This window comes from Lepidochelys kempii, chromosome 13 (genome assembly GCF_965140265.1).
Source record: "Lepidochelys kempii isolate rLepKem1 chromosome 13, rLepKem1.hap2, whole genome shotgun sequence".
NCBI lineage: Eukaryota > Metazoa > Chordata > Testudines > Cheloniidae > Lepidochelys > Lepidochelys kempii.
Window position 1 is genome coordinate 29499613 of NC_133268.1, and position 13498 is coordinate 29513110.

The following is a 13498-nucleotide window of genomic DNA, read 5'->3' on the forward strand; positions in this document are numbered from 1 at the left end:
CTGTACACAGCCGGGCCATATGACACTGGTCCAACATCATATTGTCACCAGGCCCGGAGTAAGGGTGACAATAAGACCGTACTGGAAGACAAAAGGGAAGAAATTAAGACAGAAGTGAAGAAGATGCTGGAACTCGGGGTTATTGAAGAATCCCACAGCCAATGGTCCAGCCCTATCGTCCTAGTCCCCAAGCCTGACGGCACCCTGAGGTTTTGCAACGACTTCCGGAAGTTGAATGAAGTATCCCAATTCAATGCCTATCCGATACCACGCATTGATGAGCTAGTTGATCAGTTAGGCAAGGCCCGATACCTAACCACCCTGGACCTGACCAAACGATATTGGCAAATTCCCCTGGCCAAGAATGCCAAGGAAAAGACTGCCTTCTCTACACCTGATGGCCTGTTCCAATACACTGTCCTCCCTTTCGGACTCCATGGGGCCCCTGCAACATTCCAAGGACTTATGGACAAATTGCTGCGACCCCATGCTAAGTATGCCGCTGCCTATCTAGACGACATAGTCATCCATAGCCCTGACTGGGAAACGCACCTAGGAAAAGTAGAAGTGGTGCTAGAAGCCCTGCGGAAGGCCGGCTTCGCTGCCAACCCTCTCAAGTGCAAGATAGGACTAGCTGAGGCCAGATACCTCGGGTATGTAGTAGGGAGAGGTTTGGTGAAACCCCAATGGAATAAAGTGGAGGCAATACAAGGTTGGCCTCAACTAGTCCACAAAAAGCTGGTCAGAGCATTTCTAGGGATAGTATCCTACTATCGGAGATTCATCCCTCATTTCGCCACAAGAGCAGGGCCATAGACCCTTGATTTGATTTGATTTGATAAAGGCTGGAGGCCTCGAGATAGTAAAGTGGACTGATGCAGCAGAAAGAGTATTTGCAGATTTAAGGACAGCCCTTTGCTGCCATCCAGTACTTATAGCCCCAGACTTCGAGAAGGAATTCATCCTACAAACAGATGCCTCGGAGGTAGGGCTAGGAGCAGTCCTTTCGCAGATGGTAGGGGAGGAGGAACACCTGATCTTGTACCTCAGCCGGAAACTCCTCCCCAGGGAACAAGAGTACGCCGTTGTTGAAAAGGAATGTTTAGCGGTAAAATGGGCTATGGAGACTCTCCGCTACTATCTACTGGGGTGGTGGTTTACCCTCATGACAGGCCACGCCCCACTCCAGTGGATGCACAGAAACAAGGAGAAGAATGCAAGAGTGACTAGGTGGTTCCTATCCCTGCAGCCCGTCCATTTCCGGGTACAGCATCGGGCCGGAAGCCAACACGGCAATGCTGATGGCCTATCATGACAGCACTGCCTCTCCTCCCAAGTAGCCCAACCCCATGGAGTTGAGCAAGGCGGGGAGGGGGGGATATGTGATATAGAATGGCCAGAGGACAGCAGGAGAGTGTTAGAAGGGAGCCTTATTCCCTGTAGAGGAAAGAAAATTTGCTATAAATTAATTAAAGCACCTGAAGCCAGTCACATGATAAAACCCCCCTGCTTCAATCAGACAAGAGGAGGAGTTGAAGCAGAGTGGATTGGTGTTGGAGCAGAGAGCAGTTTGGAGGGAAGCAGAGGAGAGTTTGGAGAAGTGCTGCGGTGGGCTAAGAAGACCAAGACCCTAGGTAAAGGGACACCTGGTTTGTGCAGAGAGAGAGAGGGCAGGAAGCCCCACAAGCTCAAGGGCAGGAGAGGGAAGTAGCCCAGGGGAAGGAACCGCTAGTTCAAGCATTTTACTGCTATCCCTAGGGCCCCTGGGCTGGGACCCAGAGTAGAGGGTGGGCCCGGGTCCCTCCCTCTCCACTCCCCTCCTCTAGGACACTAGTGGGGCCGTTAATACCCCAGTACAGGGGCGAGAAACGGTGCCCTGAACCTCCACCCAAGAAGAGGAAGCGTGAGACCAGTCATAGTAGTGCCGGCAATTTGCCACACTTTGTATATTTGACATGGAACGCCGACCATTTGTGTTTTAACAGTTTATAAAGCGTTAACCTTTCGAACCCCAATGTGTATGGTCCTTGAATAATTGTCTGACCCCACAGTGAAAATTTTAAATAGATAAAAATCTTAAAAAATGCTTAAAAATAAACCTGGATATTATCCAGCACAATTATAAAACCTGAAAGTCACATTCTGTCAAGCCAACATGTAAGTGTGGTTATAGATAGCAGTCGCACAGTGTTCCTATTGTACATGACTTTAACCCCACCGGCTCTCTTGCTGGTTTGAGAGCACAGTTCCCGACATTCTCCAGCACAATCTGTCGGTCCAAATCTTGCACATACGTGTTTGTACTTGTCATAACCATATAGCTAAAGAGTAGCAAAAAATCCCTCCTTTTCCTGTGAGGGGTTAAGAAGCTCAAATAACCTGGTTGGCACATGACCAAAAGGACCAATAAGAGAAGATTATCCTTTCAAATCTGTGGAGGGAATCTGCAGTCTGTGGAGGGAGGTTTTTTTGTTGTGTGCTTCATTGTTGCTCTCTCGGGACAAAGAGAGGGATCAGGCAGGAAAAAAAAACCCTCTCCTAAAACCAAACCTGAAATAAGCCTCTAAGATTACAAATTGTAAGTATAGCAAGAGAATGTGTTGGTTTATCTTTTGTTTTAGCTTGTGAATTTTCCCTGTACTAAGAGGGAGGTTTAGCCCTGTTTTTTTTTTCTTTTTTGCCTAGAGGGGAATCCTCTGTTTTAAATCTTATTACCCTATAAAATTACCTTCCATCCTGATTTTACAGAGGTGCTTCTTTTACTTTTTTTTCCTTTATAATAAAGTTCTGTTTTTAAGAATCTGATTGGTTTTTAGTGTCTGAAAAACCCAAGGGTCTGGTCTGTGCTCACCTTGTTTACCTATCTGGTTCGTAGATTATTCTCAAGCCTCCCCAGAAAAGGGGGTGAAGGGGCTTGGGGGAATATTTTGGGGAAACAGGAACTCCAAGTGGTCCTTTTCCTGAATCTTTGTCTAACTCACTTGGTGGTAGCAGCACTACTCATCCAAGGACAAGGAAGGATTTGTGCCTTGGGTAAGTTTTTAACCTAAGCTGGTAGAAATAAGCTTAGGGGGTCTTTCATGCAGGTCCCCACATCTGTACCCCAGAGTTCAGAGTGGGGAGGGAACCCTGACAGTACTTTTCTCCATCTGGAAGCCAGGGGGTCAAGTTCTAACCCACAGAGTTCATTCTAAATTAGTGACACAGAAACATGGGAACAGACAGACTGGATCAGACCCGAGGGCTACAGCTCAGTGCCCTGTCTCTGACAGTGGCCAGCACCAGATGCTTTAGAGCAGTCTCAGGCTCTTGAGTTGTCAGTGGCTTTTTTAATGTGGCTCTTGGCAGTACAGGATATTAAAACACACTGTGACTGAACACAGAGCATGACAGTAAATGAAGCAATGAATTGACACTGCTGTGTCTCTTTTGGGCAATGTTAATGGCTAATTTGGCTCCTGAACCACTGAGGTCTGATATGACTGCTTTAGAGAAAGGTGTAAATACCCTGCCATAGCAGATGTGGGATAATCTGCCCCCCAGATAAGTCTGACGTGGATCTCTCAGAGAGTGGCTTCATGAGGTTTAATATCTCTGCCAGTGTTTGTTAGCAATAACAGTTTTAACTTCTTATCCATATGATCTTGTTAGATTCAGCAGGTGACAAACTAATTTACCAGCTGTGCCCCCAAAGAGCTAAAGAGCAGGGAATGTATCTGCAAGAGTGTCCTTAACTAGGCATGAGCCTCACATTAAACCTTGAATAGCAACTGATCTGTGCATCACCCATGCGCTTTCCTTGCCTTGCAGCAGGTAGGGGTAGACAGTGTCTCTCCGGAAGGCCGACAGATTAGCAATCCCATTAGACTAGAGGTTAGTGAACCTGAGAAACTTGCTGCAGCAATGCTAGGCAGTTATAAAACTGTGATTAAGGTTTTTGTTTTTTCCAGCTCACAAAAAGCACTACTGGACAAGTGACACAATCCTTGGAAAAGGAAAGAGGGATGTGTAGCACAGAGAGTCCAATGGGCAGAAGATACACCAAAAGAAAAAAAAATCAGGAAGAAATTCTTGAGCTAGTTATCTGTGCGAGACATTTTAACTGATGACTTTGAGTACATGATTGTCCCAAATCAGCACCGGTTGGAACGAATATTGCACAGAAAAGGCAGTTCTTCTATAGGGGAGTGAAATTAAAAGGATTGATTTACCAGAGTGTCTGTAATTTTTCCTCAAATCCTGGGAATCTGTGCAATAAGTACCAGGTGCAGCTTAAGACATGTTCCAAAAGATTGTGTAACTCAAGGTTCTCTCTTTAGTACTGTATACTACACAAATGATGGTTTCTCCGGTGTTTGTGTTACTTTTTCTGTACGGTGGCCCATCTCAATGGCTTCAAACAGCAGGTACATCCTGTTAGAAGTTAATCAAGACTTCAAGGTCTATTATGTAAACAAATGAAAGTGTTGAGAATCTCCTAAAGAGGATTTTATTTCTGTCCTCTTCATGCTTTGGAGCCATTTACCTGCAGGATTGAAAAACCTCTTGCCCAGAACAAGTAGGAAGCTTCCCCAGGCAAGTGCCAACCCTTTAAAATAAAAACTTAGATTCTGTACAAAAATTTCTGGCCTTTATGATTACAAAGATAACCCTTCAAACATGAACAAAGGTTAAACCAATGCAATGTCCAGTCTGCAGACAGACTGCTCCAGAACCCCTGCTACTGCCCAGAGCTTCCCAAGCTGCATGAACAAAAACTAGCCAGTCTTGTTAGTTTAACAATGCTGCTTTTCAGATCCAGCTGGACAGCCCTGAAGTTGACATGCATCAGGTCAGTTTCATTCTTCAGCAGCCTACAAACATTCCTAATTGCAGAGGCAGGTGTGGGAACTCTTCTCAGGGGAAGTTTCAGAGGAACAGCCGTGTTAGTCTGTATTCGCAAAAAGAAAAGGAGTACTTGTGGCACCTTAGAGACTAACCAATTTATTTGAGCATGAGCTTTCGTGAGCTACAGCTCACTTCATCAGATGTTTACCGTGGAAACTGCAGCAGACTTTATATACACACAGAAATCATGAAACAATACCTCCTCCCACCCCACTGTCCTGCTGGTAATAGCTTATCATAAGCTTATCATAATAAGCTTATCATAAGCTATTACCAGCAGGACAGTGGGGTGGGAGGAGGTATTGTTTCATGATTTCTGTGTGTATATAAAGTCTGCTGCAGTTTCCACGGTAAACATCTGATGAAGTGAGCTGTAGCTCACGAAAGCTCATGCTCAAATAAATTGGTTAGTCTCTAAGGTGCCACAAGTACTCCTTTTCTCAGGGGAAGGGAACTCAGAAGTGAAGCCCAAAATGTGAGGGGGGAGAGCCCCCTTCCTCCCTCCTTGCAGCCACCAGGAGTCTGGGGGAGGTGTGAGGTAGCAAAGATTTAGCACCCACACAGAAACCAGGAGGTTGGAGGAAAGAAGGGGGGCAGGGTGTTGGGAAGGACAGAGGAAGAGAACTTGATGTTTATCAAACACTGACAAAATAACATAAGAGAAGGAGTCCCCACAGCAGGGTCCAGGGACAGCGCCCTCGGAGGAATCCCAGCACGCTCCCCTTTCTCAACAGGCAGAGAGGTCAAGAGATGCCGTCTCACTGATGCACTGTCCCCGAATGGTGAGGTGACCATACCTCTGTGGCTAATAGGTTTAGTCCTCTGACTACTGCATGTCTGGTAAAGTTTCCAAAATCGGTGGGGTGCCTGAATGGGGGAGGCTGGAAAGGTCTGGTGTTAGAACAGAAAAAAAGTAGTCAGAAAGATTTAGGGGAAAACAAAGGGAAAAATATGCAACACAAGGTAGGAGAAAGGAAAAAAGCAGAGGATGAAGACAACTCAGGAAGAGATGTATCGTGTTCTGTGAAAGGCAAAAACCTGGGGAGCGGAAAGAAGAGAAGAGAAGGTCTGACAACTCCAAAGGATGTAGTAATGCAGGTTAGTGGAGCAGGATTCAGATATACTACTGGATGGATTTGACTAACATTTTGAGGCATTTCACCAGGTCCATAATCAGTCAAATACTATTCAGTAAGTATAGTAGTATAGTATTGGTGAAATTAGCCTATGAAATTTTATTTTCTGCTATTTGACCAGCCCTGGTAGTAAGTTATAGTCAGGAAACCATCCCCTACACAGAACTGACAATACACTACACACAGACGCAGCGAGAACAGTTTAAGCATCAGGAACACAGTGGCTCAAGCAATTTTTTGCCCAGAGTAGCAAGCTTATTCCTAGGACTAAGAGCGGGTAATGTGCATTTTTCAAGCCCTGTCCATCAGTGACTGTGTTGACTATCTGCTCCTGGATTAAAGTCTTTGTATACAAACACAGATGACTTGTACAAGATTGAAATGTTAATGTATTTTCCAAAAGCCTTCTTTTGTTGGATATTTTCACTCTCTTTCCAAGCTCCAGCCTCTCCCCATACTCACCTCTCTACTTCCCCAGGTCCGTCTCACCCATGCTTCATTTGTCCATGCCCAGCAAAGGATGAGGGTCGTTAGAACAGCTTTATATTTTGCATAACTGGGCTTTTGGGCTGCACCAGCGAGAAATTGATGTGTATTATAGTATGGAATTATTTTCATTCTGCTGGTGCTAGCTAAGTGCTAGTGACATAACTGCCACCAGCAACTACAAATTCTCCCACCGAGACATCCAAAACACGGGAAGGGAAGCATTTGGGGGAAAGCGAAGCAAAAAATCCTGATGTAGCCATTCCTCTGTGTCACTGAGGATTTACTGAAGATATTTTCTTTTCCTCTAATACACAACAGAAACCCATTGCACTAAAATGCACTGCTCATTTTGCAGGCATATCTATGACATTAGCAAGTAGATTACATTGCTGTAGCTATAGTGGTACATACGCCATACCTATCTTAGTAAGTATCTTACTTGTGGCTGTCTTGTCTGCCCAGAATAATTTCATCTCAGAGATCTGTATCTGTTTTCTCTCCAAGGTTAATTTAATAATGAGGACAAATAGTAATTTAGACAAGCTTTCAGCCAGTCATAGAAACTGAGTTTAATCACTTAAAGCCTGGCATAAATCCATGCTGACAGAAGACAAGAGATTCATGTCTATTTATCTTGCCATAGAAAAATACCATGGTAGCAAGAGAAAAAGTTACCCACATCTGCATGTGCCTTCAAGGTGCAGATTGGTTCATTCTGTAGCTCAAACTGTACTTGATATTTTCTTCTTTTGAACGTTCACCCAACTTTTAAAAGAATCTTCCATAAACAATTTAATCTACCACAGTGTTATTCACTACAGCCAACCAGCAAAGTTACAGGTGGAAGCAACAGTGAGTTGTATACAGAAACAACAGGTATACAAACTACCACCTCCAAAAGGAGAGTCATGCAGAGAGCAGGAATTCCTTCATAAGGGTTTCCAGTTCTCAAATAAGTTAGACATATTTGGCTTGCCCTCTGGCCAGAGTTCTCCTCACTTGGTGCTCTAAGAAAGATGGCATCAGAGGTAGGAGTTAGCCTAAGCAATTTAGTTGTAATGTCCGCTTTCCCTGAGCTACGAGCTGCACCACCAATACACTCGGAAGCTGAGCCCAGTCCTGCCCTCCCCAGTGACTGGGTACACCAGTATAGCCATCAATGGACACTCTGGCTGCTACAGTACTGTAAGCCCAAAAAAACAGAACTAGGTCACCCACAGATATGTGCCTATTCCTAGTGAGAACACAGACTTCTACAGATTGATTGTTTCTGCAGTTTCCACGGGAATTCTGCATCCCTGGCTTTCCATCAGCTCTTCTCAGGGGGTCTGTACCTTGGGGATTGAGCTCGTTGGTGGGTGGGCCAGGAATCTCATTCACCCTCTTTCTTTCTGGGAGTTTTTAAACTTTCTCCTTTGGGTAAGGACAGCAGAAGTGGAAAGATAAAGTACTTCTCCATTACCCTCTGTTATTAAATTAGCTGATTTGACAAACTGACATTTTCCTCTGTATCTTCCTCCTATATCAACTGTATTGAGCCCAGTATTCCCTTTGGGGGAGCCCCTCTCGCCCCCTGTATCACGAGTGCCCATTAGGTCACACAGGATCGCTCCTTCCCTCTCCACTGGGTTATTTCTCAATTCCAAGTTCTGTACTTTTGTCCATAGGGACATGTAAATGCTCTTGGTTGATGGTTACCTGTATTATTCAAACTGGAGTGACATGTCAGGTTTTGGAGTGGAAAAGAAGCTCCCCATCCCAGCTAGCAGGAAGCTCCCTTAAGGGCATGATCCTACAGTTGTGCTGAGCACCCTCACACCTACTGAAATCAATGGGAATGGAAATCACAATACGCAGAAATTCAGCACCCTTCTTCATACACAGCTGGCTTGGCCTGTCTTCTCGTGGCACTGGGGGGAACATACTGCCCTGCCCTATTTATCAGTCACACTTGGCCTGGAGCATGTTCCACACTTGAGGTATCAAGGACGTTTGACTCTTACTGTTTTCACTGGTCACCTTTCTCTGGTTTGTCAGGCTATTGTTTATCCTCAGTCTTGTCCCACAAGGAATCTAGAATAGACTATTCTAACACTGACAGGTTTCAGAGTAGCAGCCGTGTTAGTCTATCCCCGCAAAAAGAACGGATAAGAAAAGAAAAGGCGGACTTGTTGCACCTTAGAGACTAACAAATTTATTTGAGCATAAGCTTTTGTGAGCATCCGATTAAGTGAGCTGTAGCTCACGAAAGAAATACATCCGATGAAGTGAGCTGTAGCTCACAAAAGCTTATGCTCAAATAAATTTCTTAGTCTCTAAGGTGCCACAAGCCCTCCTTTTCTTTTATTCTAATACTGTTGTCAAAACCAAATGGCTCTGTTACTATGAGTTGCTCCTCCTCTCTTCTTTGCTACCACATTCTTCCACTCACCTGTATATCCATCCCACATGTGGTCTAAACCTACCACAGCTCCCCTGACCATGCCTCTCTTCAAGCTCTATATGCAGTTGGTCTGCAAGTGATTTCTCTCAGCAACATCAGCTGTTGTCCGAGTTCCTCCACATTCTCTTCCAAAATAGAAAACGGGTTGCACTGTTTGCATCTGCAGCTCTGTCTTCCTGCAGAAACAGCAGCACTGAAATGGCTACCAATGGAAACAAAGTAGCTCGCAGACAAGCTACAGTATCCCAGGAGATGCTTCTTTTAGTAATGACCTCTTCAGTTTCAAGAACCTATCTGGGTTTAAGCACTCATAGACAGCCTTCCCATTCGTTATGAGTACACTGATACCCTTACCCATAATTAGTAGCATGTTTCTCTACAAATGGTCCCACTGAATTCAGTGAGACTATTTCTGGAGATAGGTACTAAACATGATGATCTCACAATCTGGCCCCATGTTCCCTGGGACCTGGCTGTAAGAAGTGGCTCAGCTATTTCACCTCATTTCAAATCTCTCACAGACACATACTCTCCCAAACCAGAGTCAACTCCCAAGCAAAACTTACTACACAGATGGAACAAGCAAAGGTTTTAACTCCTTAAGCAAAGCCAACTCCTTACCAAACAAAGCACTTGGGTTTGGTCGAGTTGCAAAGGTATAAACCAACTTGTTTTGTAAATTCCAGAATATTTCCACTGTTGGCTGCCTCACTCAGTTGCTATCGTGACACGCTTTACGAATAAGAAGCCTAACTGCTACCAGTTATAGTAGGGGTTTTGAGAATACCTGTCTACCAAAAAACAAACTAAAGTATTTCCTCGATGGGCCAATTATAACAGCACAGAAATTTTAAGTCTGGGAGGATTTACTAAAGCAAGAAAACATGCCCACCATGTACCTTTAGATGAGTAATGTGTTTTTTCATAGACTCATAGATTCCAAGGCCAGAAGGGACCACTGTGATCATCTAGTCTGCACAGTATAACACAGGCCGGAGAGCTGCCCCAAAATAATTCCTAGAGCAGATCTTTCAGAAAAACATCCAATCTTAATCAGGGTAGATTTGATTTAAATCATGATTTAAACCACTAGTCAGGAATACTCTATTTAATCATGGATTTCTACATAAAAGTACATTCTTGTTGGTTGTTATAACCTTAATACATATTCTTCACAACTCAGAGATAGATGTAGGTTTCCTTTTTAGAAGGTACACACTATACATTTTTAAACTGATCTATTTTGAAAACTTTTCAGACTAGTTTTACAGCTATATCAGAAAAGGAATGATAGTTTGCTTATTTCATTTACCAAAAGTAATTGAAGCAGATATTTATGAAGTCATTGGGAGGTGAACTATCTGCAATTCAACAGGTTAATCATTAATGTTTGAAGGATTTTCTTGCCATGCTGTATTAGGAGAACATCACCAGACAGACATTTAAATTGTTTTATTTAACTAAAACAACGTTATATATTCTGTTGTTTTTTTCTTCAACAGCAAACATATAATATTTTAACAAAACAAGAATATGAATTTTTGAATTTAGTTAAACATTCAAGTTTTTTAAAATCAGGTTTGTTTTTGTTAAAATTGTTTTTAACTAAAATAGTTAAATGAAATATTTAAAAAAAAAATTAAATCACCTATGTCAGCCAGGTCAACATGAGAAACTTAAAATATTGGCTTTTGCCGCTAACTCAGTCGTCTTCACCTTCATTTTCCTGTTTGTTCATAATCTGGAAAAGAAAAACAAGCTTTCCTGCTTTTTCAGGTCCCAAACAATTTCTCAATTTGGAATGAATTAGTCCAAAGGAAGAAAATATTCTTTCTACACTGGCCGAAGAAGCTACTCCTGTTAAAAGTGAGATTATCACTTCAACAGTCTCTAAATCCAAGTGCTTAAGTGACTTCCACCAGTTTACTGGTGTGACTTTGTTTAAAACATCATCAGCAAACATACATTTCTTGAATGGTTCTTATTCCCAAACTGGGTCTCTTTTACAGCCTGCTGCCATTAGAGGTTTTCCCTACTAGTGAGAGAATGGTATGGTAGATCTCAAACCAGTGAAGACTACACTCAGAAAGACCTCAAGACTTCTGGACTATGCTGCTCAAACAGTTTCACTTTTGTTTCTACTGCCTGTCCCTCCCTTCTCACATTTATCTCCAGACTCCTTCTCCTTGACCAGATCTATTCCGCCCCCAACAATCTTCTATTCATTGAACTTTTTGAAACTTTGCACTTTTAGAGAAGTAAGGGATTGACTCTGTGTACACAAATTTGCAGAGGGACAATAGGGTTGAAGTCTGTTATTTCTCACCTCTATATATTATTTATTTAGTTATTTAAAACATTTTTGCTGTTAACAAGCATGGTATCTCTGGAGACACAAATCCACAGTTTGAGAACTGCAAAACTAAGCATCTCTGATGGTATCTTCTAGACTGAGCACTGAGTCCCATTGGGTAGATAGAAAGATTAACCTAAATAATCTATACAGAAGCCCCTGGAACCCCATAAGATTGGGTCCCTAATCCATGAACTATTGGAACTCATTTACAAAACTTTTCTTAAACGTTACATGAATATATTGTCTCATACCATAGAATTGGAATTTATAATCCCTATTCCATGATGAGATATCTTTGAGCTATAACGTATCTTAATTAAAACGATCTTTAGATAGGTTTTTTCCTCAAAAAGCATTTCATCGAAAAAATCCAATTTAAATTTAAAAAAATCCGATCTTTAAATTTTTTTTAAATAAATCATTGATTTTTATCCACCCTGATCTTAATTTAAAATTTGCCAGTGATGCAGAATCCACCAAAACCCTTGGTAAATTGTTCCACTGGTTAACTACTCTCATGGTTAAATTTACACCCTGTTTGCACAGATGAGTTAAGTAGTACCTGTCCTCCTGCGTAAGACAGATGTGGATGTAACACCAAGTACAGATATTTACCTCAGCAACTTCAAGGACGCTATACCTCTATGCATCTGCATTTAAGTTCACTTCAGTGCCTCATAAAGGAAAATGTGCTAGGGAAGTGTTGCAGAACAGGATCTGGCTGATTATGCACGTCCCAGTTTTTCAGACCCTTGGTCTTTACAATTACCAGGGTCTCCAGAAGTGGTTGCCAGGTTGATTGCACTCCAAACCCACTCATGCACCAAAATGCCCTCGCAAATACAAAACATCAACAAGTAAGAGAACCATCAGCAAGCTAAATCATTCACACTCAGCCCCCCTTTCACAATTACTGCTCATTGGAAAGGGAAATGTCTGGCATTTTTTAAAGTGACAGATCTGAGGAACTGTCCAAGATCCAGGTATCAGTAGAGGAGGTTTTGGAACAAGCTAATAAATTAAACAGTAATAAGTCACCTGGACCATACGGTATTCACCCAAGAGGGAGTGAAGGAATGACTAACTGGTATGTAACCTATTGTTTCAATCAGCCTCTGTACCTGGAGGATAGAAGAGAGAAGCTAATGTAACGTGGATTTATTACAAAAGGCTCCAGAGGTGATCCGAGCAATTACAGGCTGGTAACCCTAATTTCAGTACCAGGCAGACTGGTTGAAACTATAGTAAAGAACCAAATCGTCACACACAGAGATAAACATGGTATGTTGGAGAAGAGTCAACACAGCTTTTGTAAAAAGGGAAATAATGCCTCACCAATCTATTAGAATTCTTTGAGGGAGTCAATAAACATGTGGACGAGGGGAATCCAGTGGATATAGTGTACTTGGACTTTCAGAAAGTCTTTGACAAGGTCCCTCACCAAAGGCTCTTAAGCAAAGTAAAGCAGTCATGGGATAAGAGGGAAGGTCCTTTCATGGATCAGTAACTGGTTAAAAGACAGGAAACAAAGAGGAATAAATGGTTAGTTTTCACAATGGAGAGAGATAAATAGCAGGGTCCCCCAACAATCCGTACCAGGACCTGTCCTGTTCAACATATTAATAAACGTCAAGCATCAGGAGGTAGCCATGTTAGTCTGTATCCACAAAAACAACAAGGAGTCCGGTGGCACATTAAAGACTAACAGATTTATTTGGGCATAAGCTTTCGTGGGTAAAAAACCCACTTCTTATTAATAAATGATCTAGATTAAGAAAAAAGGGAGAACAGTGAGGTGGCAAAATTTGCAGATACAAAATTACTCAAGATGGTTAAGTCCAAAGCTGACTGCGAAGAGCTACAAAGGGATCTCACAAAACTGAGTGACTGGGCAACAAAATGTAAGATGAAATTCAATGTTGTTAAGTGTAAAGTAATGGACACTGGAAAACATATTCCCAATTATACAAACAAAATGATGGGGTCTAAATTAGCTGTTACCACTCAAAGAAGACATCCTGGAGTCATTGTGGACAGTTCTCTGAAACTCAACGTGCAGCAGCAGTCAAAAAAGCGAACAATGTTAGAAACCATTTGTCAAGGTTCCTCCCTCACTCTGAACTCTAGGGTACAGATGTGGGGACCTGCATGAAAAACCTCCTAAGCTTATCTTTACCAGCTTAGGTC

At 42.6% G+C, this 13498-nt stretch overlaps 1 protein-coding gene across 4 annotated transcripts in view; it reads right to left on the reverse strand.

Moving 5' to 3' along the window:
- Window positions 1–13498, reverse strand: part of ACSS2 (acyl-CoA synthetase short chain family member 2) — a 79038-nt gene that overhangs the window by 48103 nt on the left and 17437 nt on the right. The window contains exon 2 of one of the 4 annotated variants that reach the window (XM_073309933.1): window positions 12647–12818. The exons of the other annotated variants lie outside the window; for them this stretch is intronic. The gene's annotated coding sequence lies outside the window, so the exon portion shown is untranslated. The remainder of the gene's footprint in view (window positions 1–12646; window positions 12819–13498) is intronic. 4 annotated transcript variants of the gene reach the window in all.